General features: G+C 37.5%; 1 long non-coding RNA gene across 1 annotated transcript; it reads left to right on the forward strand.

Moving 5' to 3' along the window:
• The first annotated feature begins 220 nt into the window (after nt 1-220).
• LOC129492083 (uncharacterized) lies at nt 221-3,565 on the forward strand. The gene is made up of 3 exons (XR_008660725.2): nt 221-322; nt 3,248-3,334; nt 3,495-3,565. It is a non-coding gene; the product is annotated as an uncharacterized lncRNA (long non-coding RNA).
• The last annotated feature ends 2,435 nt before the right edge of the window (nt 3,566-6,000 follow it).

A 6,000-nucleotide genomic window follows, 5' to 3' on the forward strand; every position in this document is an offset into this window, starting at 1 on the left:
CAGCTCCTTGGTTACCTGCTCCCTGTACTCATTTTCCCCTCATTTCTGCACACATGATTGTCCAACTATAGGCTACCTTTTCTAACTACCCTGGTAACACTATGCAACTGTTTGCAATGAAATATAAGTAGAAGCAATCTGTGAAAATTTAACTCTAATTTATTTTAAAGGAAATACCTTTGACCTAGACTTTTCTTTTTATTCGTATCCATTCATGCGGATGGCAACAGTGCTCAAAAGGAAGGAAGATAATTAAAATGGGAGACGGAGCCATCAAAAACACGTGGAGCAAAGTTACTACATGAGCCGAGACTGAAAGAATGTACACAGGCAGATACAAATGTCTATTTCATTTCATGTATTTTACTTAAGATCTCCTTGTTATAAAACCTTGGCTTTTGGTCAAATAACACAGACCAGTAAGAAATGAGGTTGGAAGATGGGAATATTTAGGAGCAGTAGGAATGATAAGTTCAAATTCCCTGAGGGAGCAACATTCCTGACACAGCTGAGGAATAACAAGGAAGAATCACAAGAGAGAATAAGAGTGAGAGTTGCAAGAGATGTGGTCAGAAAAGAAGTAGGGTCCAGTTCATTTTTCTTTTTTTGAGACAGGGTTTCGCTTTTGTTGCCCAGGCTGGAGTGCAAAGGTGCAGTCTCTGCTCACTGCAACTTCTGCCTCTCGGGCTCAAGTGATTCTCCTGCTTCAGCCTCCTGAGTAGCTGGGATTACAGGCACTGGCCACCACACCAGGCTAATTTTTGTATTTTTAGTAGAAATGGGGTTTCACCATGTTGGCCAGGCTGGTCTCGATCTCCTGACTTCAGATGATCTGCCAGCCTCGGCCTCCCAAAGTGCTAGGATTACAGGCATGAGCCACCGTGCCCAGCCCAGTTCATTTTTCTAATTTTAATATTACTCTATATTAGATTTTAGAATATCTGCAATATATGTTAGTTACCTTAATGGATTTCACTCCAAATATTTGGAGATATCATTAAAAGGACTAGAACAGAGGAACATAAGTCAACTTATATTGTAAAAAGGTTGCTTTGGCCACTCTGCTGAAACTAGACTATAAGAAGGTAAGGCAGATGCAAGGAAGTCAATCAGGACAAATTACAATATAGTAAAATTGTGTGTTACTTGAATCAGGGTGCTAGCTGTGACTATGGTCACAGTGGAAAAGTTGTTGGAAAAGTTTGAAATTTAAATATATTTCAAAGCAGAGTCAATAAGGCATTCTAATAGTTTGGATTTATACCGTGACAAAAAGAAATAACTCAATTATTACCGCAAGTATTTTGGCTTGAGTTCCAGGAAGAATTAAGTTCATATTATGGGCAAAATGGGGGAAAATCTGGGGCAGAATAAGATGTTTAGTATACTCAGTTTGGGACATGTTAAGTTTTATGTGTTAGACTTCCAAGTTACTTGGAAGTCTATTGCATAGCAAGTTGTGTAAATAAACGTGGAGTACAGAGGAGGTTCAGGCTGGAGACATAAGTTCATATGTTTATGTTTTATGGCATTTTTAACATTTATACTAGATGAGTCCACAATGAATTCGTGAAGACTGAGGAGTGAAGCAATCTAGGGGTTAAATGTTTGATACACCACTATTTAGATATTGAGAGATTAGAAGGTACTAGAAGACTGAGACAATAGATATTCTAAAAATATGTGAACAGTCATTTTTAACAGTTAAAAAGTAACATTTTTCTTTTTATACCTTGAACTTGTATTTTCTTTCTATGTTTGCTACTACATCATATCTCTCTATAAAAATAAAACATATTACTTGAATTGCATTTTATTTATATCCTGTGACCATAAAGTTCTAACTGTTCTAATCTTCTAATAAGAATAGAAATACTTAGGCCGGGCGCGGTGGCTCAAGCCTGTAATCCCAGCACTTTGGGAGGCCGAGGCGGGTGGATCACGAGGTCAGGAGATCGAGACCATCCTGGCTAACACGGTGAAACCCCGTCTCTACTAAAAAATACAAAAAAATTAGCCGGGCGTGCTGGCGGGCGCCTGTGGTCCCAGCTACTCGGGAGGCTGAGGCAGGAGAATGGCGTGAACCCAGGAGGTGGAGGTTGCGGTGAGCCGAGATCGCGCCACCGCACTCCAGCCTGGGGGACAGAGAAAGACTCCGTCTCAAAAAAAAAAAAAAAAAAAAAAAAAGAATAGAAATACTTTTCTAGTCTTTTCTGGACTTGTTATTATAGAATTGAAAAAGTAAACACAAAAGTATTTTATACTTAAAAAATAATCATTAAGCAAAAGCAAATTTTTACTGAAACTGCACCCCAATTAGATGTTTATTCTTTTCAATTAGTTCATTTACATTGTGAATAAAGATTGCTTACTGCTAGAATTAGAAAGACTTCATTGAAAATTAAAAGCGTGAGAAAAAAATATGTTGAGCGTCTAATAAATGAAGCTTACAAAAGATAAACATACAAAATGCTTTATTTGGAATGCAGGCCACAATATTGCCCTCATTATGGGAATTAAATAACTAGGAGAGAAGTAACTAATGAGAGAGAGTGAGCAGAAGGCTTAGATCCAAGGAAATCAATGGGTAAGATTTTCCACTATACAATATATTTTTTGTAAATGTTAATGGGAATGTTCCTTCTAACATTTGAATAACTGTTCTAGAAACTATGAAATAATTACTTACAATTGGCTCATATACCTTATTTTTCAAAATTGCAACATGAACTTATTGGAAGTTTCACCTCCTTTTAAATCATGAAAAATATGCAGTTGCAACACAGACTTAATCATGGGTTGAACGAATGTATTCTCCAACTTTTTTCTCATTACTGAGCTGCAGAGAGGAAAACTTCTTGGCAGACTGATATTTCTCAACGTAGTTTTTACAATTCCTGAATGCCCTAATTCTGAGATAGAGAGTGAATTCGATGCCTGGCTGTGAGTTTACATGAATGCCAGCACGGCTGACTGCAGGGTTTCTCTGCATGTCTCCTTTGCTTGTTCTCTTAGGACTTGTCTTCCAGTAACTATGTCAATAGAAGAGGCAATTTCACTAAATAAAATATTATCACTCATTTCACCCAGTTCTAGAATCAGAGTAAACTTGCAACATTATTTAAATGAACTAAAATGTTCATTGTCTGATGCTGTGAGTTGCTTTTAACAGGAATGTTTATAAGACAGTTTTTATTAATAAGTTTATAAGACAGTTTTTATTAATGCCATTTCTTTATTCGATAAGGCTCTCCTGACACCAGTTCTTGGACTACAAATTTGTTTGGATTCCCAGAGATTTTTACACTCTACTAACATTTATGATTTGTGAGAGGTAAGCCTTTCTTTTGTAAGTTGGAAAAAAAGACTGTTTGCGAAGGGGAGAGGAAATGGCCATAACTGCAATGATCTCTGTAGTAGATTAGTTTCAGGAACTAGTACATGTTGAAGTAGAGGATTTAAAGACTATCCATGATTAAATGTCTCTTTGCAAGATACCCTGTTCCCTGAGGGGCATGCATCATGCACAGGAAAACCACAGGATCTGGGAAATGCAGGATGACCCAACTTCCAACAGTGTTAATCAATGGAGTAGTCATGAATTACTATGTACTCAATTAAACTTTGCTGCAAAAATCATGATCTTTAAAGCCTTTTTCCATTCTATCTGTATATTCTGTCTTTTAATGTAACAGCTTATGTTTTATCCATATAATTTTCCCTCCATCAAAGAGATATACTTCCCTTGCTATCTTGACTTGAATGCTCATTTCATTCATTGCTAGTTTCAATGGCATGAGAAAATGCTAAATGTAAGTATTATTGGATATACACAAACACACACACACACTTTGATCGTTGGTATGTTTTTGCTTGCTTTATTTCTTGCTGTGTTCTGGATAATCCAAGGGATCCTCTCTTTGGTAGCCTAGCAACAACCTGACTTAGCAGAAAGGGATGCAAAGTATTTGATGTGCTAATTACCTAGGAAAGTGGCGATCAACAACAGGATAAATGTGTCCAGGCACACAAGAATCTAGAGCAGGGCCCCAACCCCTGGGCCACAGACCAGTAATGATCCATGATCTGTTAGGAACCTGGCCACACAACAAGACATTAGCAGCAGGCAAGCGAGCAAAGCTTTATCAGTATTTACAGCCATTCCACATCGCTTGCATTGCCACCTGAGCTTTGCCTCCTGTGAGATCAGTGGTGGCATTAGATTCTCTCAGGAATGCAAACCCTATTGTGAACTGCACATGCAAGGGATCTCGGTTGCACACTCCCTATGACAGTCTAATGTCTGATGATCTGTCACTGTCTCCCATCACTCCCAGATGGGACCATCTAGTTGCAGAAAAACAAGCTCATGGCTCCCACTGATACTACATTATAGGGAGTTATGTAATTATTTTATTTTATATTGCAATGTAATAATAATAGAAATAAAGTGCACAATAAATGTAATGCCCTCGACTCATTCCGAAACCATCTCTGTTCCCATCTGTGGAAAAATTGTCTTCCACAAAACCTGTTCCTGGTGCCAAAAAGGTTGGGGATTGCTGATCTAGAAGATGGCGTGGCTATGATAATGAAGGAGACTGGTTGTTTCAAGTATCCTTCTGAGAAGAGGCACCCAACCAGCCACAAGGATTGTTAAGTACAAGAAATAAAGACATTATACTTTGGGTTGATTTGCTACCATTACTTTTCTTGTCATAAGCAAAACAAGAAATATGCCTTTGTTTCTGCATCTGCATCAATATTCTTCTGTTTTGCATATAAGCACAATTAAAAGCAGTATGCACTATCTATATAAAATATTCTCATAATATTTTACAGTATTTTTTTTCATTGTGATCCTTCTCATACCAATAAAACTGAAAAATAATGGAGTAAACATCCAGTTCAACCTTTAAGGGGTGGTGAAGGAGAAAATTGTGCTACAGAATATTGGATGGTAACAATATAGAAGAAAAGGAGATTGAAATAAATTAGAATATAAAGGTAGAATTGATCAATAAATTTTTGATTATTATCTTTGAAAAGAAAATTGAACACACTCAAACTCATAGCCCCTTACCTCAGTTTCACCCCTAAGGCTACTTTCAATCCTGTGGTTTTAGATGCAGCATGCATACCTGCTAGGGTGAAGAATTCTTTCCAACTAGTATCTGAGCACAAGTAGTCTTAAGATCTTGTATTTCTGTATGACACTATTTCCCAAAATTATCCTCCAAAGTACAGTCTTGCCATGGGAAAGCCTGAAATAATGGTTTGCATCAGAAGAAATCTCCAGAGACCTCTCCATACAGTGCCCACAGAGGAGGAGATAGCTGTTTCCGGTTTGGGGTTATTATAAATAAAGCTGCTATGAATATTTATGTTAAATTTTGTGGGAACATGTGGTTTCACTTTTCAGGGATAAATGTCATAAGAGTGCAATTGTTGCATTGTATGAAAAGTACTTGTTTGGTTGGTTTTTTTAAGAAAAATCATATGATTTTCCAGAGTGACTGAATTATTTTTCATCCCTACCACCAATGTATGTGCAATCCAGTTTCTCTGCATCATTATCAATATTTGGTTTAATCACTAGTTCTTATGTAACCATTCTGATGGGTATGTTGTTTTAGAGAAGAAATCATCACTTAAGAATGATTTTGTGGAAGAAGAATCTGAATCATGTAAGCTTCAGAGATCTGTGTATTAACTACAGCTGGGCTTGGTATGCTGTATCAGCTTGCTTCCTTTATCAAGCCTTATGATGTTATTTAATTTCCAAAGTTCCTTTTGTGCAGGCTTGCCTATGTCTTTCCCTTGTTATCCTGAGATTCCAGGGAGGACTCTGTGTGTGTGTGTGTGTGTGTGTGCACACGTGCATATGTGCACGTGCACACACATGCATGTGTGCACTTGTGTGGGCCATAGATGATGCACTCCTGATAGTACAGGAATGGTGATGTTATGGATACATTCTGGCTTAAAGTACAAAATCAC

Source organism: Symphalangus syndactylus, chromosome 1, assembly GCF_028878055.3.
Source record: "Symphalangus syndactylus isolate Jambi chromosome 1, NHGRI_mSymSyn1-v2.1_pri, whole genome shotgun sequence".
In the NCBI taxonomy this organism is placed as follows: domain Eukaryota; kingdom Metazoa; phylum Chordata; class Mammalia; order Primates; family Hylobatidae; genus Symphalangus; species Symphalangus syndactylus.